This window comes from Phyllobates terribilis, unplaced genomic scaffold (assembly GCF_046119375.1).
Source record: "Phyllobates terribilis strain yellow unplaced genomic scaffold, ASM4611937v1 Scaffold_3__8_contigs__length_932513732, whole genome shotgun sequence".
Classification (NCBI taxonomy): Eukaryota; Metazoa; Chordata; class Amphibia; order Anura; family Dendrobatidae; genus Phyllobates; species Phyllobates terribilis.
Window position 1 is genome coordinate 28,301,140 of NW_027362763.1, and position 13,946 is coordinate 28,315,085.

Sequence of the window (13,946 nt, forward strand, 5' to 3'; positions counted from 1 at the left end):
TGTACATGCACCGTGGGAAGAGACATTTTAGCTCGTAGTACTGTTCAATATGTGCATAATATTAGGAAGCTATGGGGATAACAGGAACCAAAGTAGCCTGACTGGCTAAACTGGTTTAACCCATGCAACTGAATTAATTGTGTAGGAGATTAGATCTCTTGGATCTGACATGTGGTGCTTGACATGTTCTGTAGAAAGGATCATCTAAGCTTCCTTATATGTGCTATACAGAAGTGTATCTGTGTACCGCGTAAGTAGTCAATGAGCAGATCCGTGCTTGGTTAGATCATAATGAATTGTGACGCCTTCATCGTTATTTCTATATATAAGGGAGGATGAGGAGTCGAAGCCTTCACTCTCTGCGGTGCGCTACACCAAACACGGAATAACTGTCTTGTGGCCAGCTACAAACTCAAATTCATCTAACAAGGAGCAACTTCTAAAAAATAAGTGTCCTCATGTAACAAATAATTTTTACCTTTATCTTTAGTTTGTTTTAATCAGTTAGACACTTACTACAGTGTCTAACTACAGCTACACTACTCATACCCACCTTTTCCGAACTTTACCTAACTTTCTGCTGCCATACAGAGTGGACTGCACTTACTCACAGTTAATGGACTGTTGTTGCTCCTTAAATGACATTTCAATTTCACAGAACATCAAAAAGAAATCGGCGGCATTTAGCTGGGTCCAACGTGAGTAACATTTATGCTCACAATTAGTGTTGAGCATTCCGATACTGAAATATCGGGTATCGGCCGATATTCGCGGTATCGGAATTCCGATACTTAATTCCGATACTTTTAGAATATCGAATACCGGAATCGGAAGTTCCCATAATGCCTGCGCTCTGCAGTGTCTCTGAAGGATGACAAGCTGGATGGCAGCGCTCAGCTGCGATCCAGCCTGTCATCAGAATGCCATCCCAGCGTGAGAGAATTCTCCTGATTGTTTAAAAGCCGGCGGGCGGTAAAAAGCCGCCGGCTTTTAAACAATCACACAGCCCCATACTGCTTCCCCGCAGCCTCCCACCCCGATCCTCCGCTCCCCTCGCCACCTCCCATCCCGATCGTAAGTTAGGACCGGGCGGGGAGCGCAGCACCAAGGAGTGGGAAGCGAAGGACCCGGGCGGGGAAGCCGGCAGTGAAAAGACTTCACCGCCGGCTTTCCCGTTCTGTGCTGCGCTTTCCAGCCAGTTATTTCAAATGAACAGCTGAGGTATCAGGTGATGCCGATCAGCTGTTCATTTGAAGTAGCCGCGGTGCCCTCGGAGGGTTCATGTGAGTTCATGCTTGACTGCATTGCATGAACTCACATGAACTTTCCCACGGCCGCACAGGTCAGCCTCACCTCCCAGACGATCAAACCCATCATGATTGGTGTGTGCGCGGTGTCTGTGCGATGTGTGCGGGTGTGCGCGATGTGTGCGGGTGTGCGCTGTGTCTGTGCAATGTCTGCCGGTGTCTGCGTGCAGGCAGACATAGGCCGATGTGACACTACTACTCCCATCGACCTATGTCTGTAACCCGCCCTCTCGTGCCAGCAGGATCAGCTCGATGGGAGCAGTAGTTCCCATCAGCCTGATCCTGCTATTTAAACTGCCCCATGGTCCCCACATGTCATTGGTGGCCAGTGGTTACCTACAATAAATTAGTTTATACATTACCTGTCCCCGCCGATCGCCACCTAAAATAAAGTAAAAAATAAAAAACTACAGCTATACTCACCTAGACACCTAATTCCCCGAAGCCATCGATCTCCTGTAATAAAATATAAAATAATAAACCACAACCTTATCCTTACCCCTCCATAGTAGTCCACGAGTGTCCCACGATGATCTCCAGTTTAGAGCAGCCACATAGAATGTGACCGCTCTGAACCGCCGCTGCCGCTAGAATGACGGGGCCGTAAAGCAGCCCCGTCATTGCATAAGCGGGTTCGCCGGAATTCAGGCAGCGCTGCTCCGGTTAGCTGCTTTACGGCCCCGCTGTACCGTGAGAAATTCCCACGGTACAGCAGTACCGTAAAGGAGGTCTCCGGAGCAGCGCTGCCTGAATGCACTCCGGTGACCTCAGTCAGTGGCTCCTGCTGCCGGGAGCGGACGTATTCCCGGCAGCGTGAGCTTACAGCAGCCATGCACAGCTGTCACCATCTCCAGATGTGACAGCTGTGCATGGGAGATCAGCGCAGGAACGTGGACAGGTAACTATTTTTTTTTAGTAAACTAAGAATTAAATAAAATTGTGTGTTTTATTTCAAATAAATTATTTTTTTCTGGGTGTAGTGTGTGTTTTTTCTTTTTAACACTTTGTAGGTTAGTAATGGGGGTGTCTTATAGACGCCCATCATTACTAACCTGGGCTTCATGGCAGCTGGCGCTGACATGAACCCCAACCCTATTACCCCCTGCCACCGCACCAGGGCAGCGTGGAAGAGCGAGGCTAAGTGCCAGAATTGGAGCATCCTATGAATGCGCCATTTCTGGGGCGGCTGAGGGCTGCTGTTTCTAGCCTGGGAGGGGGCCAATATTCATGGCACCCTTCCTGGGCTATTAATATCAGCCCCCAGCTGTCTGCCTAGCCTTTGCTAGCTATTAAAATAGGGGGGACCCCACATCATTTTTTGGGGGGGGTCTCCCATTTTAATAGCTAGTAAAGGGTAGGTATTCAGCTGGGGGCTGATATTAGTAGCCTGGGAAGCTCCATGGGTATTACCCCCTTCCCAGGCTTCAAACATCTGCCCCAGCCGTCTGCTTAACCTCCGCTAGAGACTAAAATTATGGGGGATCCCACGCCAATTTTAGTTTTAATAAATCCTTTATTTTAACACTAAATGACACTTGAGGGGTTAATAAAGATGCGGTCCCTAAATTATTATTTATTTTTTAATTAATTTTTCCCAAAAATTTTGACGTGGGCTTTGCCATATTTTTGTATGCCAGCCAGGTACAGCAGGCAGGAACGGGCTGTCCCCAACTCCCAGCTGCCTATTTGTACCTGGCCGGACACAACAATATAGGGAAGGCTTTTTTTTTTAATTATTTCATGAAATAATTTTAAAAAATTGACGTGGGGCTTCGCCCTGTTTTTGTGTCCAGCCAGGTACAACTAGGCAGCTGGGGGCTGGAATCCGCAGCGCAGGGAGCCCCAAGCTTTCTGGGCCACCCGCGCTGCAAATTGCAGCCCGCCGCCACCCCGGAAAATGTTGCGTTCATAGAAGCGCCATCTTCTGGCGCTGTATCCAGCTTATCCAGGGCCCCGGTGCGGTGGCTCACTGGGTAATAAAGGGGTTAGGGCCAGCTTGGCATTATCAGCTGGCCCTAAGCCCGAAATTCATGGGGTCACGCCAATATTAGACATGACCACCATGAATTTCTAGTAAAGTATTTTAAAAAAACACAAACACCCAGAATAAAGTCCTTTAATTGAAATAAACACACAATTCTTTATTGTTCTAAATTAAACCATACTTACCATCACGCCCATTCCAGCTGAAGCCAACGATCTCCTGCAATAAAAGTAAAATAATAAACCAACCTCATCCTTACCTTTCCATGGTTCCCACGACAGCTTCAGCTCTGCTACATCGAGATGACAGGCTGGACCGCAGCAGAACGCTGCCATCCAGCCTGTCATCCCGCGGACACTGAGAAGCGCAGGCATGCTTGCGCTCCTCAGTGTCTCACTGTGACGGCATAAAGATGAGCCGAGGTCATGTCCAATGAACTCGGCTCACCTCATGCACGTCACTGACAGCGTGGGAAAATTCTCCTGCACTCAGCGCTTCAGCGTGAGAATTTTTCCACGCTGTCAGTGATGTGCATGAGATCAGCTGAGTTCATTGGACATGATCTCGGCTCATCTTTATGCCGTCACAGCCAGACACTGAGGAGCGCAAGCATGCCTGCGCTTCTCAGTGTCTGCGGGATGACAGGCTGGATGGCATCGTTCTTCTGCGGTCCAGCCTGTCATCTCGATGTAGCAGAGCTGAAGCTGTCGTGGGAACCATGGAAAGGTAAGGATGAGGTTGGTTTATTATTTTACTTTTATTGCAGGAGATCGTTGGCTTCAGCTGGAATGGGCGTGATGGTAAGTATGGTTTCATTTAGAACAATAAAGAATTGTGTGTTTATTTCAATTAAAGGACTTTATTCTGGGTGTTTGTGTTTTTTTTTTTAACTTTGACTATGGGGTTAGTAATGGGGGTGTCTTATAGACGCCTCTCCTTTACTAACCTGGGCTTGATGTCAGCTGGCATTATAAGCTGACATCAACCCCAGCCCTATTACCACACTGCCACCGCTACAGGGCAGTGGGAAGAGCGAGGCTAAGTGCCAGAATTGGCGCATCCTATGGATGCGCCATTTCTGGGGCGGCTGACGGCTGGTGTTTCTAGCCTGGGAGGGGGCCAATATTCATGGCACCCTTCCTGGGCTATTAATATCAGCCCTCAGCTGTCTGCCTAGCCTTTGCTAGCTATTAAATTAGGGGGGACCCCACGTCACTTTTTTTGGGGGGGTCCCCCATTTTAATAGCTAGTAAAGGCTAGGTATTCAGCTGGGGGCTGATATTAGTAGCCTGGGAAGCTCTGTGGGTATTACCCCTTCCCAGGCTTCAAACATCTGCCCCAGCCGTCTGCTTTACCTCCGCTAGAGACTAAAATTACGGGGAACCTCACGCCAATTTTTTTTTAAATAAATCCTTTATTTTAACACTAAATGACAAGTACAGTAATCAACACTGTCACTGTACTTATTATATATGTGACTGACATGTTTCTATCTATCTAATCTATGTGTGAAGCTCTATTCTGTCTGTTATAAATTGTCGGGTACCGCTGCTGAAATGCCGGCCGGCTATTTTAAAGAGACTGTGCATGAAAACACTAATATTTTTTTAAATAAATCCTTTACACTAAATGACAAGTACAGTAAGCAACACTATCACTGTACTTCATATATATGTGACTGACATGTTTCTATCTATCTAATCTATGTGTGAAGCTCTATTCTTTCTGTTGTAAATTGTCGGGTACCGGTGTATGCCGCTGATGAATTGCCGGCTTTTCGCGTAATACATTCTACATTATTCTTAGTTGTTTTCCTTCATGTAGAATTAACCTACAAGGAAAGAAAGGGTTTATTTTCATTCCGATATTAGTGTCCCATTGACTTGCATTGGTTTCCGGTATCGGAATCGGCGATATCCGATACTTTTTGAGTATCGGTCCGATCCAATCCGATACAATATTTCCTGATATCGAAAGGTAACGCTCAACACTACTCACAATCCAAAAATTCATGTGTTTGTCTGGGTTGCCGCACACAGTAGCTGTAGTGCTGAGCGCAGCCTATTGCTACCTGATAAAACTGCATGTATTTTACAACTTGGCTACTGACCCACAAGTTTTACAGGTGAAAGTCTGTGCCCCTTGTAATGACAGGTACTGTTGCTGCTGTCCATGGAGAGGTGACCATGGCAGGTGTGTTCAGTAAAGGACTCTCACAGTCACTGATTTTCTGCACGTTTCACCTTTTGGATTGCAAAGTGATACTTTGGGATCAGCAGGCAGCAAAGTGATGGTTGTGACCCAGCAATTCAGCTACAAATCTGTACTAGACCTTTAATCCCTTACCAATGTAGCGTCCCGAGGGTTCGGTCGCTACGGAGGTATTGCACCTCAACCAGAGGTGTGATATTCCACTCCCGGGTAAGGATGGAGTATGGACCAGGGCTCTGTTAGCTGCATACAGCACACTCACCCCATTTCCGGGGGACAGCTCAACGGTGCTCCCATTAGACAGAAATGCAGGTACGACAGACTATGTCCCTGGCTGGAGTGGGGACGGGGGAGGAACACCCAGTGATGTAGGAGCAGGAGGGGACGGTTTCTGGGCATAGGTAGGAGCCCATTGGTTGCAAGTCACCTGGGCTCATACACAGAGAGGGAAGTATAAGAGGTGGCACCATCTTAGGACAGGGGGTTGTTCAGTCGTGCAGAGAAGAAGTGCAGTCTGTGAGGAGAGGCTTTGCAGGAGCTCTGCTCCAGGGCCGGGCCTAGAGTAGAGGCCGGGGCCCGAGAGAAGAGAGGAGAACAGAAAGAAAAGTAAGAAGGAACAGAACACCAAGAGAGGCCCAGAGACACGAAGGCAGAAGGAACCCTAAGGACCCAGGAGATTACGGGTGAAGGGTTGGCAGAACAGGGTACCGGATCCCAAGTTGGTGGAGGTGACTAATCCTTAACCAAGAACCCGTGGTCGTGATCATTTACTGGTGCGACCCCTCACTACACCTACTAGGAAGGCACACCATATAGGGTCAGGGAAGTGGGCACCCAGTCCTCCCAGGAGAAGACCCGAGGCAGCTGGACAGGCGTAGTGTCACTGGTGGGGCACGGCTGACGAAAGGATAGAAGGGAGTCCTGTGGCACACTCTGGAATTGCCTGCGGGTTGATCGAGCCCCTTGCCTGGTGGACACAGCACGGCTCAGGCGGTCCTACCTGTGCACAAGTGACCTGGATGAGAAATGTGAGTAAAGAACCTGAACTGCAACACCTTGTCTCTGTGCTTTCTCACCGCGTACAGCACTACTAGTACTGGGACGCCCCGCACCACAACCACCATCATTGCTCTACATTGCCCTGAGGCCAGACTCCTCCCGTGGGGAGTTATACTACACTCTGCTGCCCTCACAACATCAGCCTCAGAGGTCGGTTCAGCAGCGGCGGTTCTTATTGACCGTAATCCACGGGTGGCAGAGACTGCCACAACCTTGGTCTGACCACCCTGAGCCACGGGACCGGGTCGCCACTACTACTCCCAGCATTGCCCTGAAGTCCGGTCCCGGGTGCCCCACGGCCCAGGGGGCGAGTCACCAACATGTGGCGTAATAGTATATCACATGTCATGATGTATGGTGCGGGTTCAGGAGCCGTGTTATACACTCAGCATCTGTGGACGGAGCTAATTCAAAACTTAAGTAGAATAGGAAAAAAAGTTTTAAAACTATGAAAAAAAAAGTGGAAAAACTTTAATCGCCCCCCATTTCCCACCATTACTAATAATAAAGAAATAATAATAATCTATACAGTAAATGTCATAAAAAAAAATCAAATAAAGGCCAGAGTCGCAGTTTTTTGGATGAGGCACCTGCCTAAAATAGGCATATTAAAACGATCAATATGTCGAATGCTCCCCAAAATTACATCAGTAAGAACATCAGCCCTCACACAGCATCACTGATGAAACAGTGTAAAAAAAAAAAAAGACTAGTCTCAGAAAATACCGATATGAGCCAAATTTTTGGAGATTTTTTTTTTTTTGGCCACTTAAAAATAAAACAAAGCTATTTGTTTAGTATTGCCATAATCACGCTGATTTGGGAAATCACTCTGCCAGGTTATTTTTTACTGTAAAATAAATTCTGTAAAAATTAACCCCCCAAAAAGCTGTCAAAATCGCGTTATTTTTTTTTGACATTTCACCGCTCTTAAAAAATTTTTCTCCATTTTCTTGTTCATTGTATTTAAAATTATTGTTGTCATTCAAAACTGTATCTCTTACTGCATAATAATAATAATAATAATAATAATAAGTCCCCCATGTGGGGGAAGAAGTTGACTGAAAAATAAAAAAGTTATGTCCTTTCTTCAAATAATTTTAATTAATTTTTAAGGGAAGGGTTACAATACACAGATAAGGAAATATACCTAGAAACAGTATATGTAACAAGAAAAATGGGATGAAAAGGGATAAACTGAATGTAGAAAGGAGGGACAAAGGAACATAAATAAAAACATATAAATAAAAGGTCAACTGAACCAATTGCACCTTGCAATACAACATTTGCAGAGGAAAGAACATTAGTCTATTTAGTCATAAAATGAACGATATAGATTTTCGTTATACACATTTTGATCAAATGTTTCGCTTTTAAGGACTCCTATTTATGAGGATATATCGAGTTCCATATGGACCATTTCAAGTCATATGCTGAAAGTGTTATTTCTGACTCCATATGTATAGTCAAACATATTATTGTTCATAATTCTGTCTATAACTTCTGTAATTGAGGGAATACATGTTTGTTTCCATTCCGACAACAATAACAGCTTTGTTACCAAGAAAATTTGTATTATTATAGATCTTACTTTAAGTGGAAAATCATCTATTCCCAGAGATAGAATGGCTAATTGAGGAGTAGGTGGAATATCTACCGTATTTTTCGGACTATAAGACGCAATTTTTTCCTCCAAAATTTTGGAGGAAAATGGGGTGTGCGTCTTATAGTCCGATATACATAAATACTGTGGCTGTGGGGGAAGCGACAGTGGCGGAGGAGCGGGGCACAAGAGGCAGCAGCCGCCTGCTGCAGCCTACACTGTTCCCGCAACTAAAGAAAATTAATATTCACTGCTCCCTACGTCCAGTGAATATTAACTTTCTTTAATAACCAGGCACACTCTGCCCGCAGCGTGGCTCCCGGTATGTATGGCACTCTTCATCCCTATATGTATGGCCCCCCTCATCCCTCATCCCGGTATGTATGGCACTCTTCATCCCTGTATGTATGGTCACCCTCATCCCTCATCCCGGTATCTATGGCACCCTTCATCTCTGTATGTGTGGCCCGCTCATCCTGGTATGCTTGGCACCCCTTGATCCCTGTCACGCGGCACAGAAAAAAAATAATCTTTCATACTCACCTCCTCTCTCCTCCAACGCTGTGTTCCGCTGTGTGCCGGAATAGTCACTGCTCCCCACGCTGGGACTGTGTGCGTGAGGAGCAGTGACCATTCATTCTCCCTATTAGCGCGCACGCTGTAGCCGCAGCGCGGCTCCAGCTGCACTCGGTGGTCAGTGTGCCTGCTATTAAAGGTCATAGAGGGCCATGCATATAACGATGAAGAGGGCCATACATACTGGGATGAGGGGGGCCATGCATACAAGGATGAGGGGTGCCATACAGACAGGGATGAGGCATGAGGGGGACCATACATACAGGGATGAAGGGGGCCATACATACAGGGATGAAGGGGGCCACATACAGGGATGAAGGATGAGGGGGGCTATACATACAGGGATGAATGGGGCCATACATACCAGGATGAAGGGGGCCATACATACAGGGATGAAGAGTGCCATACGAATCAGGAAGAGGAATGAAGGTACCATACATACCAGAAAGAGGGATGAAGGTGCCATACATACCAGGAAGAGGGATGAGGGGGCCATGCATACCAGGATGGGGTATTGGGGTGTCATTAGCGATGAGCGAGCATGCTTGATAATGCTCGGTGCTCGCCCGAGCATCTCACTGCTCAAGATGTTCGGCGCTCGCCGAGTATTTCTGGGTTGCTCGGGCGGGAACTTGGGTCCCCTCCCTGCATGTTTGGCGCTCTTTAGAGAGCCAATGAACATGCAGGGATTGCCTGCCATGCACTGTAATGCCATAGCCATCAGGGAGAGATTTGCTTGTGTATTAGGTAGTGTAGGGAGAAAAACACGTACATTACACATATCCATCTTAACAAACAGTCCTTCTGAGGACTAATCCATCTGCAGAGATATCAGGCAGGCAGGGTGTATAGGCAGGCAGTGTATATAGGCAGGCAGTGTATATAGGCAGGCAGGGTATATAGGCAGGCAGGCAGTGTATATAGCAGACTGCAGTGCATATAGCACAAGAGGCTCCATTCCAGTTCTGCCTTCTGCTGCTGTTAGATATTTCTAGACATAGGCCCAGGTCTCAGGGGCCAGGAATACTTTTTTTTGGATCTTAATCCTCATTATTTGCTTAAAAAGCAATCCAGAGAACACTGTTTTTCAGCGCCATTTGCTTGTTGGCACTGCAGAATACAGCCAGGTCCTTTCCATATTACAGCGCTAGGAATCCAGCTATTCAAAACAGTGTTTTCTCCGTCACACGGATCACATATACGTTGACAGAAAATACTGCCATTTCTGACCTCCATTAAAAATTTCCTTTAGTGTGTCAGTGAAGCAATTCACAGCAGTTTGCTGTTCAAAATAGTTACCTACAGGCCAGGTATTTAAAACTCTGTTTTCTCCGTCACACGGATCACATATAAGTTCGCTCCAAATTCACTCACTTGTAGTGAGCGTGGAAGATACTGTCCTCAATTTAAAATGGGCAAGGCACGTGGCAAGGGACGGTGAACTGGACGTGATGGTGATGGTGCATGCAGAGGCCGAGGACAAGGCCGTGGGCAAGCTGAAATTGTGCCACAACAAACACCCATATCTTCTCGCCTGACCTTCCTGTCTCAATTTCTAGGGGACCACAGCACACCACTATTGAACCCAGAGCAGTGTCAAAAGGTTGTTGTTTGGATAGCAGATAATGCTTCTGATGCGCCCCCTGGGCCGTGTGTGTTGGGGAATACCCGGAGCCGGGTCTCTGTGCAATACTGGGGGTAGTAGTCTCCGTGGCGGCGACCCGGTCCCATGGCTCAGGGCGGTCAAACCAATGGCAGTCTATTTATGTGATTTTTATGATTAAATGTCCGACTGCGCCACCCGTAGATTGCGGTCACTGAGAACCGCCGCTGCGGGGCAGACCGCTGAGGCTGATGTTATGTGTGCAGCAGAGGGTGATATAACTCCCAACGGGAGAAGTATAGCCTTCATTCAATTTGTCTTCAATGAAAAAACACAAAAAGAATTGTCCTAAAGCCAAATTGGATATAATTCCACACCAAACCTAAAAAAGGGGGTGGACAAAAGTATTGGCACTGTCTGAAAAATCATGTGATGCTCGTCTAGTTCGTGTAATTAACAGCACCTGTAACTTACCTGTGGCAAATAACAGGTGTTGGCAATAACTAAATCACACTTGCAGCCAATTAACATGGATTAAAGTTGACTCAACCTCTGTCCTGTGTCCTTGTGTGTACCACATTGAGCATGGAGAAAACAAAGAAGACCAAAGAACTGTCTGAGGACTTGAGAAACCAAATTGTGAGGAAGCATGAGCAATCTCAAGGCTACAAGTCCATCTCCAAAGACCTGAATGTTCCTGTGTCTTCCGTGCGCAGTGTCATCAAGAAGTTTAAAGCCCATGGCACTGTGGCTAACCTCCCCAGATGTGGACGGAAAAGAAAAATTGACGAGAGATTTCAACGCAAGATTGTGCGGATGGTGGATAAAGAACCTCGACTAACATCCAAACAAGTTCAAGCTTCCATGCAGTCCGAGGGTACAACAGTGTCAACCCGTACTATCCGTCGGCGTCTGAATGAAAAGGGACTGTATGGTAGGATACCCAGGAAGACCCCACTTCTTACCCCGAGACATAAAAAAGCCAGGCTGGAGTTTGCCAAAACTTACCTGAGAAAGCCTAAAACGTTTTGGAAGAATGTTCTCTGGTCAGATGAGACAAAAGTAGAGCTTCTTGGCAAAAAGCATCAACATAGAGTGTACAGGAAAAAAAAAGAGGCTTTCAAAGAAAAGAACACGGTCCCTACAGTCAAACATGGCGGAGGTTCCCTGATGTTTTGGGGTTGCTTTGTTGCCTCTGGCACTGGACTGCTTGACCGTGTGCATGGCATTATGAAGTCTGAAGACTACCAACAAATTTTGCAGCTTAATGTAGGGCCCAGTGTGAGAAAGCTGGGTCTCCCTCAGAGGTCATGGGTCTTCCAGCAGGACAATGACCCAAAACACACTTCCAAAATCACTATAAAATGGTTTGAGAGAAAGCACTGGAGACTTCTAAGGTGGCCAGCAATGAGTCCAGACCTGAATCCCATAGAACACCTGTGGAGAGATCTCAAAATGGCAGTTTGGAGAAGGCACCCTTCAAATATCAGGGACGTGGAGCAGTTTGCCAAAGAAGAATGGTCTACAATTCCAGCAGAGCATTGTAAGAAACTCATTGATGGTTACCGGAAGCGGTTGTTCGTAGTTATTTTGGCTAAAGGTTGTGCAACCAAGTATTAGGCTGAGGGTGCCAATACTTTTGTCTGGCCCATTTTTGGAGTTTTGTGTTAAATGATCAATGATTTGATTTTTGCTTCATTCTCTTTTGTGTTTTTTCCTTGCAAGCAAATTAAATGAAGATAATAATACCAAAGAATTTGTGATTGCAATCATTTTCAGGAAGAAACTGAGTGTTATCTGACAGAATTGCAGGGGTGCCAATACTTTTGGCCACCACTGTAGTAACTGACCCAACCTGGCAGGAGGACATGCAGAGCGAGGACAGCAGCACACAGGGGGGGTGGAGGCAGAGCACCCCAAAAGGCAGGAAGAAGCAGTGTGGTGGCCACAGACAGAAGGCAGTCAACCATTCCCCGTAACACCAACATGAAGGAAGTTGCCAGTACAACTGTTAGGTCTTCCCGAGTCTGGTTGTTTTTTAAAGACACTGCCGATAACCCCAAAAAGGCCATTTGCACCACCTGCCAGGCCAGCATCAGCAGGAGTGGCAAAATGACCAGCCTGACCACCACCAGCATGATCAGGCATATGGCAGCAAAGCACCTGACTTTGTGGACTGAACCCCAGGGTCCAGGAACAGTGTCTGCAGGTGGCACCATTGCTTCTTCCATGTTGTGGATGCAAGCCAATCCCCTGTCCAAGGTGCATGCGAAGATGCCTCCTGCCCTGCACCTGTCGTTGCACACTCTCAAGTAGCAGCATCAGGAAGCACGTCCACGTCCTTGTCCCAGCGCAGCGTTCAGTTGTCCATACCCCAGTCCTTGGAACACAAGCGCAAATATGTAGCCAACGCCCCACAGGCCACACTACTAAATTCTCACATTTCATGACTGGTTGCGTTAGAAATGTTGCCTTTTAGGCTCATGGAGATGGAAGCATTCCGCAACCTGATGGCGGCGGCCGTCCCTTGGCACTCGGTCCCCAGCCACCACTATTTCTCCCGGTGTGCCGTCCCCGCATTACACAAGCACGTGTCCCAAAACATTAGCCGTGCCCTCAACAACGCAGTTACTGGGAAAGTCCACCTAACCACGGACACGTGGACAAGTGTTTGTGGGCAGGGACGGTACATCTCGCTGACGGCACACTGGGTTAACATAGTGGAAGCCGGGACCCAGTCGGACCTTGGGAGGGAACACGTCCTCCCAACGCTAAGGATTGCGGGCCCTAGGTCAATTAGGGTTGCCCCCACGGTCTACAGCTCCTGCACCTCATCCTCCTCAGCCTACTCCTCCTCTTCAGCCTCCATCTCCGAAATGACGACATCAGTAATAAGCTGGAAGCACTGCAGCACTGCCTCGGACAAGCGGCAACAGGCTGTGCTGAAGCTAATATGCTTAGCTGAAAAACCGCACAATGCTGAAGAGTTGTGGACAGCTATGAAAGAGCAGGCAGATCTGTGGCTCACACCGCTGAACCTACAGCCAGGCATGGTCATGTGTGACAATGGCCGGAACCTGGTGGCGGCTCTGAGGCGAGGCGAGCTCACACACGTACTATGTCTGGCCCATGTGCTTAACCTCGTGGATCAGCGGTTTCTCAAATCCTACCCGGAGCTGCCAGATCTGCTTGTTAAAGTACGCCGCCTGTGTGCCCATTTTAGAAAGTCAGCTACAGCTTCTGCCGCCCTTGCCGTGTTTCAGCAGCGTTTGCAGCTTCCGGCTCGCAGACTGTTGTATGATGTCCCCACGCGTTGGAACTCTACACTGCAGATGTTGGGAAGGATTTGTGAGCAGAAGAGGGCAGTTGTTCAGTACCAGCATCAATAAGGCCATCGTTATTCAGTTCAGACTCCACACATAAGACCTCAGGAGTGGACATGGATGTCAGACATATGTACCATCCTCCAAAACTTTGAGGACTCCACCAAGATGGTGAGTGGCAATAACGCCATAATTAGCATCACCATCCCGCTTCTCTGTCTTCTGAAACGCTCTCTACTCACAATCAAAGAGGATGCATTGCATGCGGAGCACAATGAGA